The sequence below is a fragment of the Cyanistes caeruleus genome, chromosome 2 (genome assembly GCF_971803275.1).
Source record: "Cyanistes caeruleus chromosome 2, bCyaCae1.hap1.1, whole genome shotgun sequence".
Taxonomy (NCBI): Eukaryota; Metazoa; Chordata; class Aves; order Passeriformes; family Paridae; genus Cyanistes; species Cyanistes caeruleus.
In genome coordinates, this window is record NC_141702.1 from 2,259,558 (window position 1) to 2,275,266 (window position 15,709).

General features: G+C 49.1%; 1 protein-coding gene across 40 annotated transcripts in view; it reads left to right on the forward strand.

Moving 5' to 3' along the window:
- Positions 1 to 15,709, forward strand: part of EXTL3 (exostosin like glycosyltransferase 3) — a 130,244-nt gene that overhangs the window by 58,156 nt on the left and 56,379 nt on the right. For 22 of the 40 annotated variants that reach the window (XM_086875486.1, XM_086875502.1, XM_086875498.1 and 19 more), the window contains one exon: positions 7,971 to 8,149. The exons of the other annotated variants lie outside the window; for them this stretch is intronic. The gene's annotated coding sequence lies outside the window, so the exon portion shown is untranslated. The remainder of the gene's footprint in view (positions 1 to 7,970; positions 8,150 to 15,709) is intronic. 40 annotated transcript variants of the gene reach the window in all.

The following is a 15,709-nucleotide window of genomic DNA, read 5'->3' on the forward strand; positions in this document are numbered from 1 at the left end:
TCTGGTGCTGATTTTCCTTGTAAAATCAATGAACAGAGATAAAGAAGGAAAACAAGTGCTGAGATCTTTGAGCGAAGGGGTGTGCTGCTGCTTTTGCAGGTACTTGGGAGAAATGAAATTTAAGGCAATTTCCTCATCTCAAGCTGCTGTTCTTTTTGTAGGTATTGACTTTTAAATCTTGTTCCTTATCCTGTTCCTGCAAGGAGAGGAACACTTGCACTGAGCTGAACTCGAGCAGATGGTGTTGGAAAAGTGTGAACAGGAGAGAGGGACCTGCCACTGCTCTCAAGCGCAGATTAAACACAATTTCTCTGTCTGTAAAAGCCCCTCTTAACATTAGACCTTGGCTGTTTTACGTTGGGTATCATCCTTTCCACTTGAATTACAGTACTGCAATTTAATTGTAATAAATTACCAAGTTGAAATGTGGTCACTGTTTCAAAAGCTTGGATCTTGCCTGCCTGGTATTTGGATATGGATAGCTGTGATTGGCATCAGGAATTACTGCCTTGGCATTGTATTCAGCACAGTGGATAATCATAAAATCCCAGGCTGGTTTGGGGTGGAAGAAACCTTAAAGTTCGTCCTGTTCCACCTTCCACTATCCCAGGTTGCTCCAAGCCCCATCCAACATGGCCTTGGACATTTCCAGGGGCAGCCACAGCTTCTCTGGGCTTACCACCCTCCCAGGGAACAATTCCCTCCTGATATCCCATTGAAATCTCCCAGCCCAAAGCTTTTCCCCCTTGTCCTGTCACTGCCTTTGCAAAATGTCCTTGTCCAGCTCTCCTGTAAGGCCCCCTTGGTTATCTGTACTGATAAGGGATGGACATTGTGCTGGTTCTTAGCACTTCTTCAGTCTTCTCTTGGTTTCAGAGAGGTTTGGGGAAGAAGAAGAGCATTGGCTTCATTTATTTATTTCTTTCTTTAAGCCAGGAGAGGTTTTTTTTTGCTTCAGTAGAAGCCCAAAGCTGCTTCCCTTGGAGCTGAGGTATCTCAGGGTGATGCTGGAATATGCAGTGCAGAGGGAGCTTGAAATGTCTCCAGAAGTGCTCAAAGAAAAGAGATTTCTCAGATCTTTCATAGTAGAAAGTGTTTTAGTCACTGATGGTGGCTTTTGGCAGGACCTTTGCAGTGAGGGCTCCTTTTCCTTGTGGTGGGATCAGAGTGTGACAGGCAGTGGAGTCTGTCTGATCCCTTGGAGAGCAATTGTTGCCCTCAGGGGAGGATGTGAATCCACTTCATATCCTCTCTTGTGAGGATTTGCTGTGTTCCTGTTCAAAGTTCCATGAGCAGGGGCACCTGGAGGGTTTTCCCCAAAGAAACATTTACCTGCATATTGTCTCCTCCACATCCCACCCCAGGCCCTTCCCTGGAGTCTGTCTGGGAGCAGCTCTGGCTCTGGGGTGTCACTGGTGACCACTGCCAGTCAAGCTGTGACATTCCTGCCCTGTCCCCAGATGGCCTCAGCCCAGCTGGCACAGCCTGGACACGATCCCACTGTTAAACTTCCAGCTCCAAAATCAGGACAGCTTGGTCTCAGCTGCCTTTTAGGACATTCCCCAGCCTGTGCCATTTCCTGATCCTGATCTTGGACTGTTTGGGTCCAGTCTGGCTTGGTTTAACTCACTGTTGGGTTTAGTCCTTGTCCCTGTCATTTAACCTCTGATTTTTCCTCGTGTCACCTCTCTGTGTGGGAACTGAGCCCTTCCAGGTGAGGGACACTTCTCCAGGACCATGTTCTTGGGGCCATCTCTTTTCACACTAATACTGGTGTTAAATTTGCTGGTAATAGTTGGTCTTCCCATGGCAGGATTGTCCCTTTTCTAATTTTTCTTGTCTGACTTGACTGTTAAAAGTGTTAAAGTCTCTGTCAGAGGCTTTTTCTGTGGTTCTGTCTGGAGTCTCAAAACTTCAATTTTGCCACAGCACAGGACTTTTCTCTGATGGGTCTTTATCCTAACATTTGGGTCATTGTGCTAAATTCCCTCCTCTGTCCATGTGCCCAGGCCTTAATATGAAATTGAACCATGGGAAATCCAAATTACTTCAGCAAAAAACTCCAACTTCTGGTTATGAGGTGCCTCAGGATGGCTGGGGAAGCAGTGCTGATGGAAATCTGCACCATCCAAGGGCTCCCTCAGCACAAGATGCCAGGATCAGCACCAAAAGAGAGATAATTGCTTGTAGATTTCTCAATTTATGTGGTTTTAGTACATTAAATCATCTACAGAATGCAATCATACATGGTTTAAGGTTTATGGGGAGAGAGAATAAGGCTGCTTTCCCTTGGTGAGCAAAGAAATTTGAAAGCAATAGGTTGCCTTAGGTGATACCTCACTAAATCTATTTCTTCATCCAATGGCTACAACCTTAGATTTTACAAAAACTAATTTTTGTTTTTGTTTTAGGAGGAATCCAAGACAAATATTGAAACCTCTTAGGTATTCATATTTGAGGCATGTCAAACATCTCGTGTTGGCAGAACAGTTGAGGCTGATACAATAAAAGTGTAATAAAATAGATATTATGCTCCCGTCTGATGTTACTGTGAAATTCCCATTTCAGTTTCCTTTTCTGAACAAAATGACACCTTTTTTATGAATCCAGATCTGTAAGGGATGCTGAGCTTTCAAGTTCATCTGCCCCTTTCCTGGGTGGGATGTCTCATTCTAAGGATGTGGGGACTCTGTGGACTGTGACAGCAGAAGCAAGGAACTGTTTTTATTCTCTTTAGTGCTTCTTTGCAGTTTCTGCAGGCTGGAGGTGCCTCCTTCTAGAAACGACATAAAATCAAAAGGAGATCTGAGATTTTCAGTGTTGTGGTTCTTCCCTTTGCACAGCTGGTGCTCCTCAGAGACGTCTCAGATGGGGAAGTGAAACCCCCCCAGTTTTTATCTGTGGAGCACTGTGTGTTGATTGCTTGAAGTATTGCAAACTCCCAAGTAGTTAAGTGAAATTTCCAGGAAATTACCATTATTTAGGTCAGCTAAGTGCTTTTGAGTTGCCTTTTGTGTGTATCTGTTTCTCGTTGCAGCCGTGCTTCTGAAAAAAATGCAGCTGAAAGAGCAAACTGCTTTGTTTGTGACGGAGTCGTGGAATGGTTTGGGTGGAAAGGGACCTGAAAGATCTCATTTCAACCCCCTTCCATGGGCAGGGACACCTTTTACTATCCCAGGTTGTTCCCAGCCCCGTCCAGCCTGGCCTTGGACACTTCCAGGGATCCAGGGACAGCCACAGCTTCTCTGGGCACCCTGTGCCAGGGCCTCACCACCCTCACAGGGAACAATTCCTTCCCAATATCCCATCCATCCCTGTCCTCTGGCAGTGGGAAGCCATTCCCTGTGTCCTGTCCCTCCATCCCTTGTCCCCAGTCCCTCTCCAGCTCTCCTGGAGCCCCTTTAGGCCCTGCAAGGGGCTCTGAGCTCTCCCTGGATCCTTCTTTTCTCCAGCTGAGCACCCCCAGCTGATCCAATTCCCACCATCCTCAAAGCAATCGCTCTTTCATGTGAAGTTTCCCAGGTTACATTTTAGTGCAAGGGAAATGGCCTCAGGTTGCACCAGAGGATGTTTGGATTAGACATGGGAGGGGAAAAAAAATCATGGAAGGGGTTGTAAAGCATTGGAACAGCTGCTCAGGGGAGTGCTGGAGTCACTAAAAACGTGTGGATGTGGCACTTGAGGACGTGGTTTAGTGGTGACCCTGGTGGTGCTGGCTGACAGTTGGACTTGATGATCTTGGAAAACATTCCCAGCCTTAACGATTCTTGGATTTCGTGAAACCCAGCAGAGTCTTTGGAGAAATCTGTGCCTCATGAAGTGTGCAGCACAAAATGAAAGCAGACAGGGAGCTCCCCCCGTGTCGTCGGCAATGGAGCGTTTTAATTGAAGGCAGCAGGCGCGGCGTTAATGGCAGGCAGCCGCCTGTCCCCGCCCGGCTTGGTGGCACCTCGGGCAGTTCCGTGCCAAACATCATCAGAGTGTCAGGTCTTGAGGAGATCGGGGGGGAGAGGCTCTGGCAGCTGTGGAGTGTTTATTCCATCAGCACTGTCTGTAGTGCTTGCTCTCCATCGTCTCTCTGCCTTTGGTGCTGGGGTGAGGCACAAGGATTCTGAAGAATCCGGGACTGAGTGAAGATCTCAGGGTTCAAGTTCGGCCTCCTTGGCTTGGAGTGATCCCCATGAGCCACCAAGGCCTGGAGTGACCTCCATGGGCCAACAAGGCCTGGAGTGATCCCCACGAGCCACCAAGGCCTGGAGTGATCTCCATGGTCCACCAAGGCCTGGCTCAGTGATCTCCATGAGCCATCAAGGCTTGGAGTGATATCCATGAGCCACCAAGGCTTGGAGTGATCCCCATGAGCCACCAAGGCCTGGTTTAGTGACCCCCACAAGCCACCAAGTGGCTCAGTGACCCCCATGAGCCACCAAATCCTGGCTTAGTGACACCCATGAGCCACCAAGGCTTGGAGTGATCTCCATGGGCCACCAAGGCCTGGCTCAGTGATCTCCATGAGCCACCAAGGCCTGGAGTGATCTCCATGAGCCACCAAGGCCTGGAGTGATCTCCATGAGCCACCAAGGCCTGGAGTGATCTCCATGAGCCACCAAGGCTTGGAGTGATCCCCGTGAGCCACCAAGGCCTGGCTCAGTGACCCCCACAAGCCCCCAAATCCTGGCTCAGTGACCCCCACGAGCCACCAAGGCCTGGAGTGATCTCCATGAGCCACCAAGGCCTGGTTTAGTGACCCCCACAAGCCACCAAGGCCTGGCTCAGTGACCCCCACAAGCCCCCAAAGCCTGGCTTAGTGACTCCCATGAGCCACCAAGGCCTGGATCAATGACCCCCATGAGCCACCAAGTCCTTGGCTCAGAGAAATCCCCACAAGCCACCAAGGCCATGCCTCGCTGCCGAGTGTCGGATCCAGGGAGGATGGAGGAGCCAGGGCTGGGCTGCTGTGTGTGAAGCCTGAGCAAATGGCTCATTTGCATGGTGGGCTCACATGTTTGCAGAGTCTGTTTCGGGCGGTAAAGCACTCGGCTTCACTTTCTGACGAGCAGGTGTTTGGCAAGGAAAGAGCCATCACACCATCAGCTGGGAGAGAGGAGGAATCTGCTACCGGAGTGTTGATTCAGAAGTCATGGCTGCTGTTCAGGAAACTTTTATTGGAAGAGTTTTCTGAAGTTCTTTCCTTGAAAATGAGAGACCTGCTGGGCTCCCACTCTTCTGCTTGTAACTCCCTTTTCCTGGAGAAAAATCTTGACCCCCTCTGGCTGTCCCCTCCTGTCAGGGAGTTGTGCAGAGCCAGAAGGGCCCCCTGAGCCTCCTTTTCTCCAGGCTGAGCCCCTTTCCCAGCTCCCTCAGCCCCTCCTGGTGCTCCAGCTCCATTCCCTTCCCTGGACACACTCCAGCCCCTCAGTGTCCTTGTGAGGGGCTCAGAAGTTCTCCAGGGCTGGAGGTGCCTCAGCAGTGCCAGGCTCATCACTGCCCTGCTCCTGCTAGCTGCTATTAAGTTCATTAATTAAATTAGTCAGTGTCATCTCGTCTCTCTGTTACTGCGGAGTTCTCATTTATCTTGTTGCTGTTTGCAAGGTTTTCTTTAGGATTGAACTTCTGAACAAAGCCAAAAAACAAAGCCAAACTTCCAAATAAAGCCACAACTCCAGATTTGATTCAGACCTCACCAGGTGCCCCAAAGGGATTGTCGGGCTCCATGGTGATTTTTGCTCATCCTGGTACCCTGCTTGTATCAGGTGTGTTCCTGAGTTGCCAAATGGATGAGCTTAGGCTCTTTTGCTCTCTTTTTTTCCTGACTCCATCCCTGAATTCCTGGGGTGATGGCTCTGGCTGGAGCTGTGGGGACACCACTGGCTGTGCGGGCTTTTCCTCCTCAGCATTCCCACATCCTTGTCTCTGGGTTTGTGCTCGGATTGGTGAGTGGGAATGATCATTTTCTGAAACACTCCTGCAGCTTTGCAAGCTTTCATCCTGAAAAAAATGAAGCCTGTCTGCCCTTTACTCCTGGAATGATTACAGCTGGGTTTTAGCTTTAGGGAGATTATTGGACAGACCTTGCTGTTGGAAGGCAGAGGTGCAAATGGGATTTCCTAAACACAGCCTTGCTCCAGCTCTGCCCTTGTGTAACACAGTGGCAAAAATAGCAGTTTTTTCTGGGAAAGCTGGAGCAGTCTTGGAAGGTCCCACCTGTTCTATGTTCCTTGTGGTGCATTTTCCAGAGAGATTTTCACGCCGTGGGAGCCGGGCGCAGCAGCAGCCACGGAGCTGGGGCTGGTGCCTGTTTCTGTAGCCCTTTTGTGGGGATAAGTAGGTCAGTGGCACCAGTGCTGCTCGTGACACTTCCCCCTGAAAGCAGAGCAGAGCTCTGGGGCTGTTTCCTGGCCTCAGACCCTTTATTTTTGCTTTATTCAGAGTTACGTGTTTGGCCTTCAAACTGGCACAAGGTGACTTCAGTCTGCTGCTGTGGCACTGCCTTTCTCCTGAGGCTCTGAGCCACTCATCCCATAGCACAAACGTGCTGAGGGATTCACGGGATCCCTGTGCTGCTGCTGATGGGTCTGGACATGGAAAGGTGATGGGAAAAAATGCCGGGTTTTTTCCCAAGGGGTTCCCGTTTTTATCTCAACTTGTTATTCCAGATTACCCCATGTTGCTTCCCCGGTGTTGAAGCCCCTGTGAGGGGTTAATGCATTGTCTCAGCAATTCAGAGTTGATTTGGAGTGAGAGTTTTGGACTGGGAGTTCTGTTATTGGTTTGTTTTGGCTTTTGTTTTGAGGACCTCACAGCGTTTTACAAAGAGCTCTGGAAAACCAGCAGAAGGTCCTGGGTACTGGAATATGTTCTCTTCCAAAAAAAACCCCCAAACTTCAGAGCTACATGACTGAAGGGTCAGCAATAATCACCCTTTCATTCTTTAATTGTGTTCAACTTGTTGGGGTTCAATGCCTTTTTTTGGTTTTAAGCTTCAAGTTTGAGTTGTTGTATGTTCCTGGCATTTCTTGCTCCCATGCTCAGATTTTATTTCAGAGTCAGAGCTATGAAGTAGTTGAAGTCAGACCAGCACAAGATGATTAATTTTTTCCTGTCTCCCAAGATCATCTTTTGAGACTATCAAGACATATGTTCTCAAATAGATTCCCTGGTAGCGTGGGGGTTATGGGAATGGCTCAGCAAGGCTGTGCCCTTTCCTTCCTGTAAAATTGGGATGGCTGGAAGAGGCCAATCAATCAATTCCGTCTAGTACTTACATCTTTTGGTCGCCTTACGAACGAATTTGTAAGATGCTTTACATGCTGCTGAACAGGAAGTAGCTTTTGATTCTATTTCTCCTCTCAGCTGCTGTTTGTGAGCCATGAGCTCCCTGGTGAATTCCCAAGGAATGCTGCGAGCCAGGGAAGCGGAGCAGAATTCCCTGAGGTTGCGCAGAAGGGTCTGAGGCACAGCTGGGAATCAAACCCCAGTCACCCGACACCCAGCCCTTGCCTTAACTATTGTACAAGAATTTCCTCCTACTGTGTCTCTAATAGAAACTGCAGGGCCAAATTAAGTGGGCAGATTGTAATCACTGCTGCTGAGTTATCCCAGCGGTGGAATTACTGCAGCCCTCTGCTTTTTGCTACTAATTTGGAAAGTTTGCTTCCTCTTCCCCCCCTCCCCTCCCAGAGCTCCACCTTGCCACATTCCAGGCTCTGCCTTGTGGGAAAAAGAGCCCGAATGACCATAAAGAGCCCAGATGTTGTGGCTGGGGGCAGGAAGCACAAGTCAGCTCTCCCTGATTTGTGAAGCTAAAAATAGTGAGAGCATTAATACGAATCTCTGCCTTCAGCTGGCTGGGCAGCCCGGCCTCTCCGGAGGCATCTTCCTTGTGGGAGCCATACGGCACAAGGAGCAGGCAGGCAGCTCCTTGGATTAATTCCTCAGTGGTTTGGTTCCTTGTTTTATTTGCATTACAGGAGTGCCTGCAGGCCTGAGTGCAGCTTAGACGCCCAGCTAGGCATGGCAGGAGAGCGTGGCGAGAGACTGGACCGAGCCTAAAGATGCTCTGGAGGAATTTCAGAGTAAGGAAATGTAGTGAGTGACAGGAAAGGGACAGAACCTGCAGCCACGTGGCACCGACAGCAATAAACCTGGGGTGAGTTTTTATTTTCTATCACCAGCACAGCGAATGTCTTCATCTCTTCCCCAAGCTCAGTCAGCTGCCACAGGTTCCTCACTGGGAGCTGTGGGATGGGAAATTGGGAAATCCAGGCACTGTCCCCTTCCTGCAGCAGCACAGGAGCGTGGTCTGTCGGGGGTGGTTGCTCTGGATGGTCTTTCTGGATGGTGAATTCCTGCATGACCTTCCAGAGTCATTCCAAATCCCCTCTTCAGTGATTTCATATCAAGGGCAGCCAGTGAGGGAGCAAATTTTGGCATCTGGGGACTGGGGAGTGTCTGGACAGCGTTTTCCAGCCTTCTGGGTGGGGTGGGGAGGGTGGGAACAACGTGATTCAAAGTGGCTTTTGTTCCCTGCAGCATAGATTATAGTAATGTTGCTATGGCCACAAATCTCCCTCAAATTGCTGCAGACAATTCATGAATTTCCTTTTTTATTACATCCTAACACTGAAAACCAACGAGGCTGCCAGAAACCTCTCCCTGGGAAATCTGTAACCGCTGGAGATGTCAGGAGCTGCAGGAGGGGTTGCAGTACAGGTAGTGTGAGTATTGCTGTACTGGGGCATGCTGTAAAGGGAATCTCTTGTTGCTGGAACTTTGGGATGCTTTTGAGGTGAAGTAATTAAATTAACCCAAAATATCTAGCCACTCACTTCCATCCCATGACTCCTGATTAATTAGTTATTCCCATCTCTGGGGTAATTGGAGCATCAGGATGCCTGAGTCATAGGCATGGAGCCCTGTAAGCTTTATCCTGTTTCTCTTCCTTTCCCAAGGAAACTGTGTCCTCAGGTGAGCCTCACTGGGGTTCCTGAGGCTGGGCTGGGAGATCCCTGACTGGGAGATCCCTGGCAGTGCTTCCTGCTCCTGCAGCACATGGGAAGTTGTATTTTTAACTCTTGTTTGTAGCTTTGCTCACTCAACAACGCAGCGTGGACCTCCAGCAGCATTCGGGTGCCCTGGGCACTGGGGGTGGGGGATTTGTGATTGGTTTCTTTCTGGTTTGAGTCAGGCTGTACATCTGAAATCACTCATCAAAAACTCTTGTATTTGTGGGCAGAGAGGGAGGGAGAGGGGAGAGAGGAGCTGTTTTGGGTGCAGCACAGCTTTCTCACCCCTGTGAATTGATCTGCGGGGGTCCTCTCAGGGCTTGGGGGACAGGGCTGTGAACAAGGCTCCTAAACACCACTTGGTCACTGCCTTCCATGGCCCTGGGCAAGTCATTTAGCTCCTTCTTGCCTTAATTGGCCTAATTAGTGCCTTCAAGGTATCTCAAAGTGCTGGTAATTGGTGCTTCTGTTTGTACACCAAGGCAGTGGCCAAGAGCCCTGGGCATGTTTAGCCCGGTTCCTTGTTAGTCTGTAGCCAAATAAACATCAAATAAACATCAAAACTCCTGTTTGATGTGACAGCTTGGAGGTGATGACTGAGCTTAGAGTCCCAGAATGGTTTGGGTTGGAAGGACCTTGAAGCTCATCCCATTCCACCCCTGCCATGAGCAGGGGCACCTTCCTCTATCCCAGGTTGCTCCAAGCTGGCCTGGGACACTTCCAGGGATCCAGGGGCAGCCACACCTTAACCCAAAGCGTAGCTGTGGCCATTCCAGCACTCAGAATGTACTGCTGTAACCTTGTCTGAAAGTCAAACCTCATGTTATTTTCATCAATTTATTAATTTGATCCTCATTGAAACCTATTCTTGGTCCTGGTTCTTTTCTAGATCATGGGGTAGATTTTTTGGTTCCACGTGCTGGAGCACGAGTTTTAGTGCAAACTCTGTTCATTTCACAAGCTTAGACTCACATTCTGTGTGTCTACAGTTTGCATTATTTGAGGAACTGTGAGATTTATGGTTATTAAATGTGATGGAACCTTACTACTCAAGAGTAGAAATCATGGAAACACAGGATTTGGGTTTTCAGGGACCCTAAAAATGTAGTTCCAACCCCCTCCCATGGGCAGGTTGTGCCCTTCAAGTGTCTGGATAAAGCCCAGCCAGTGTTTTGAATCTTTCATGTTCATGGTTTGTTCTTCTTGGGCTGCCTGGTTTTTGTGGGTATTGTGGGTCTCTTGTGTGGTGCTTCAGCAAGGATCAGCATTTTGGGGTGCCTCTACACAAAGTTTAGGATGAAATCCTGATGCATTTACTGAAGCCTCCTGGAGCACTTGAGTGATGAGACAGAGAAGGACAAATGTGTAGGAAGTGAGAAATGGAATGAGGATTGTGGTGGAGTTGGAAGCAAAGGAGAGAAGTGACCTGGATGAGGAATGGGGGATGAGGAGACATGTTCAGTTTGTAGGCAGAGGCCATACACCCTGATTTCATTTTTTTTTTTTTCTCCTATGTTTTTTAACTTCCTTCCCTTCCCATTTGCACTCATGGTACCCACACTTTTAGTTAATTTCAAAGAAGAGAATAAAAAAAAAATTACTGAAACCGTTTTGGCGGCTTCAAAATCAGGAAACCCACACTGCTGTGGTGTGGCTGTTCCAGCCCGTTCTCACGCTGGTGGCCTGAGCTCTGCCACCCTCAAGTCCCCTTCCCATGGCACAGTGAGCTTGGACTGGTCTGCTGGGGCTCTCTGAGCTCCATGTGTGGCTGGAGAAATCCAGGCTGTCCCGAATGGACAGGCTTGGACAGCTCTGTGACACGGTGAATTCTCATGTTCACCCCACAAATGCTCTTGTAACTTGATGGAGCAGGAAGATTTACGTTCAGGGGAAGTCATAAGTGAGCTCTTTTTCCCAGAACTTAGTGTGCTGGATGTTAGTGTGATGTTTTTCTTCCCCCAGAACTGGGATGCTTGGCACAAGAAGGATGTGGATCTGTTAGAGGAGGCCACAGAGATGTTCCAAGGGCTGGAGCCTCTCTGCTCTGGAGCCAGGCTGGGAGAGCTGGGGGTGCTCACCTGGAGAAGAGAAGGATCCAGGGAGAGCTCAGAGCCCCTTGCAGGGCCTAAAGGGGCTCCAGGAGAGCTGGAGAGGGACTGGGGACAAGGGATGGAGGGACAGAACACAGGGAATGGCTTCCCACTGCCAGAGGGCAGGGATGGATGGGATATTGGGAAGGAATTGTTCCCTGTGAGGGTGGGCAGGCCCTGGCACAGGGTGCCCAGAGCAGCTGTGGCTGTCCCTGGATCCCTGGAAGTGTCCAAGGCCAGGTTGGATGGGGCTTGGAGCAGCCTGGGATAGTGGGAGGTGTCCCTGCCCATGGATGGGAATTGATTTTTTAAGATTCTTTGATAAAATGATCTTTCAGGTCCCTTTAACCCAGACCATTCTGTGATGATTTGAAGTGTCACAAATGAGTGTCAAGGGTGGGTCCTTTGTAGTCTCTTGTAGTGGCCACATTTTGCAGGGGACACAGCATGGAGCAAACAGCACACGTGGCTCCAGGTATGTTCCCTGTGAGAGGGATGGATCTGTACCTCTGGTGAAGGGAATTCTCTGTCATGCAGCAGGTGGAATGTGCTGCTTCTCACCCAGAACTGGCTGATTTTTCCTTGTTTTTCTCTGAATTCTTGGCTGCTGGGTTTGGGTGGGCTCAGGAGCTTTGTCGTAAAAAACTTCCAGCTCTAATCCCTCAGCGTGCCATCAAAATCCAGATAAAAAACACTCCAGATCCTCCTTGGTGTGTGTGTGTGTGTGTGTGGAGGCAGAGAGGGGCTGGGAGGTGGATTTTTGGAGTCAGGACTGTGTGGAAATCTTTCCCAATTCCATTCCTGTAATCAGTGCTTAACATTCTTGTTCTGTGCTTCAGCCCCTCACCTTTAACTGGAGTGCTCTGAGATTGCTTATCTGAAAGAGACAGAGGTTCATTATGTTAATTGGCTCTAAAATAACCACATCAAATACCAGTAATTGATATTATTATTCTGCTCTTGTTGTGTCCTAGGGTTTTCAGGGAGCAGAAATGAATATGGAAACCTGCACTTTGTGCTGTGCTTGCCGGCAGAACCTGACGTGAGGTTGGGGTTTCAAGAGGCTGTTGGGTGATTCTGGTAGCAAAGAGTGGGACTGGTGACATGGAAAGGGGAAAGATCCCTGCTTGGAGATGTCTGTGTTTAATCCCAGCTCCAGGGAGAGCTCCCTGCTCCGACCAGGGGGAGTCAGGGCTGTGAATACAGCAAAGACACGGCCACTTGGCAGGTGAACTACGGATGTGCGGCTGGAAAATTGATTTTAGGAGGGAGCAAGCGTGGAATAAGCTGGTGTGGCCACTCCTGACTGCGCTGCCTAAAATTGTTTGGAGAAGGGATAACTCCTTCTGGCATGGTGTGTCTGGCTGCTGCTGACAGCACTGTTTCTACCCAGTTATGAGATCGTTTTTCAATCAAAACTCTTCCCTCCCCAGCTCTCCTGTTTGTCCAGAACGGTTTTGTCCCTCATCAGGCAGAGTGGAGCTTTCCTGATGGTACTGACAGGAGTTAGCTGGGGCATAACTCAATCCTCTCTAAGCTGCAAAGCAGAGCAACATTTTGGTAATTTGCTGTAATGGGATCTCTGTGCTCAGCAGAATTTGTAATGGAGGCTGGGATTTGGTGTGGGTGGGAGGACGTCAAAAAGGAGGGAGGGTGGGTGGATAATTCCTCCTGAGGGGCAGCAGTGGGGCAGCTCTGATCTCTCCGTGAGCAGGAACAGGACACAGGGGACAGCTGGAGCTGTGCCAGGGGAGGGTTAGGTTGGATATCAGGAACAGGTTCTTCCCCCTGAGGGTGGTGGGACACTGAAACAGCTCCCCAGGGAATGGGCAGAGCCCCAAGGCTGCCAGAGCATCTCAGGGATGCCCAGGGTGGGATTGTTGGGGTGTCTGTGCAGGGCCAGGGCTTGGATTGAGATCCTCATGGGTCCAACTCTGGATATTCCATGATTCTGTAATGGATGAGGAATTGAAGAAGGTTGGGCCAGAAGAAGAGCCAGGAGCTGGAGTAAGGGAGAGGAAATGAGAGTAAAGGAAATGTGAGTCTGCTTTCGGTTCCTCCCAAGCATTTCTTTCTAAGCACATCAGTTTGTTTCCACTCTGTTCCCTGGTGATCCCTGGGGATCTGGCTCTGGCAGAGGGCTGGAGGGTGCTGGGCTGCTGCTGATCCATGGATAGCCATGGTTTCTTGACTGGGATATGGCCAGGACACCCAGGAGGTGTCGGGACAGGCGTGTGGCCATCCTGACTGGGGGGGGGAGTAAGACCAAACCGTGCTCAGTGGGCAAGGCACAGGAGTTATTCCTACTGCATTGTGGAAGAGCAGGTGTTTGTACTGATTCCCCTCCTATTCCTGCCTGTCCTGTAGCAGCCAGGCTGGAAGTTGCCAAGGGAGTTGCTTTTTCCATCCCTGGGGTCCTGTAATCAAACCCCTCCTACATTTGTTCAGACCAAATTACGAATAAGTGGGAGATGTAAATCAAGCCAGGTGCCCATTGCACTTTTACCCTCATCTACAGCTCCAAGCATCCTGGTTTCATCTCCTGCTCTCTGTTTTCCCAAGTATTAATTGGCTTGGCAAAACCAGAGGGATCTGCATCACCTCTCCAGCACTGGAATCAGAGATGAGCTTGGACCATCGTTGCTGATGCTCGTTAAAAGCTGAACTCCAGCTTTGGAGGTGCTGTGAGTTGGGTTAGAGTGTTAGAGCCATGTTACAGCTATATGGAATTATGAAAAATAATGGAAAATACTGATTTGCAGGAGGAGAGCTGCTTGGAAGCAGTGGAAGAGAACATGGTGGGCAAGGGAATCCTTTTTTCTCTCCAGCTGCCTCGTGGGTGCCTGGAGCTTTGTAAAGAAATTTGCCACAGTCTGATGCACTCATTGTGGAATTAAGGACAAACTTTGATGCTACTGTTTTAGGACAGCTTCCTTATTATCTGAATCTTTGGTCAGAAAAAAGTCTCAAGGTTTTTTTTTGTCTCTGAGTCCTCTCTGAGCAGCACAAGACACTATTGGCCTTTCAGTGGAGTCAGATTTTCTAGACTTTCACCTCCTCTATTATTTTATTATTTTATTTTTTTTATTTCATAAAATAAAATATTCCTTAGGTTGAAGTTGGAATGATACAGGTTCCATCTGGGAACTATTTTAGATTTAATTTGAAAAAACAGCCTGTAAAACACACACTCATAAAAACAGTTTGTCCTTTCCAATGTGCTTGAAAATGATTCTCAGCAGCCTCTTAATGCCCTCTGCTCGCCTGTATTTAAGCTCCATGACATGCTCAGAGACACAGTTACAGTGGATTTTAATACTGGCTCACACACAAATTCCCAGTATGGATCATTTGGGGAAGATTAATATGGAGAATATGTTAATAGTACAGAATTTGAAGTCATTGCAGATTTTGCAGCCCTGAGTGTGCACGAGGAGCTCGGTGACTGTAAAGTTGCCGTCAGGTTTGGCTTGAAAATGAGATAGCTCAAAAAATGTGCTTTGAACTTTGGAATTGGTGTGCCTGTGGGTGTGTGCACAAACATTCCTGCCTTAGAACCAGGGGATCCCAGAACGGTTTGGGTTGGAAGGGACTTTGGAGATCATCTCATCCCACCCCTGCCATGGGCAGGGACAGCTCCCACTGTCCCAGGCTGCTCCAACCTTCTCCAACCTGGCCTTGGACACTGCCAGGGATCCAGGGGCAGCCACAGCTTCTCTGGGCACCCTGTGCCAGGGCCTCACCACCCTCACAGGGAACAATTCCTTCCCAATATCCCATCCATCCCTGCCCTCTGGCAGCTGGAAGCCATTCCCTGTGTCCTGTCCCTCGTGGCACTACCCAAAAGCGTGGGTCAGTTTTTCTGCAGACTTCTGGAGCCCAGCTCTCCACTTTTGGCCTTTTAGCATTCCTTGAGCCTCCAGCTCTAGTCAGGGGAATTTTTTGGTATGAGGCAAGGTGGAGGCACCACTTAACTGCTTTAAGGATTTACCAGCTGATCCCATCAGTTTCCCATAGGGTGCCACTGATTTCCCAGGCTTTGATTTGATGCTGTTATTCATGAGCATCTCCCTCAGCCCCAGGGAGGTCCCTTGATTAAGTCATCAGAGCTCCCTGGGAACTCATGGGGAGCCCAGGCTGCCTCAAATAATGAGCTGACAAGAGTGGCAGCATCAGATGTGTCAGCATCCTGCCCCATCCATCCCTTCTCCTTCCCATTCCTTATTATTCATGGTGGCCTTGGTTACGGTGCCATCTGATTTTTGTGAGGGGAAATTTCTTGCTGCTTGGCTGTGGAGAAAGAAAATTGAGCAAGGATCATGTAAAAACAGTGTCTGGCCATGTTTGACCTGCCCTTCCTCTCCTTCATCCCCAGCTCCAGGGTTTGCTGGTGACAAAAAAAAAAAACAACCCAACAAACCCAAACTGAACATCAAATTGCTTTTGAGTAACGTGAAATCCTGATTATGGAAATGTGAATTGTGCATCACAACACACATATTCATGTTCTGCCTGCTCAGAAATCCTGCTGGTGGCCTGTGCATGGGCATCTAAAGGGAATTTTTAAAAACTTGTTGGGGTGGCTGTGTGAAACCAATACCATTGTGGCTAAAA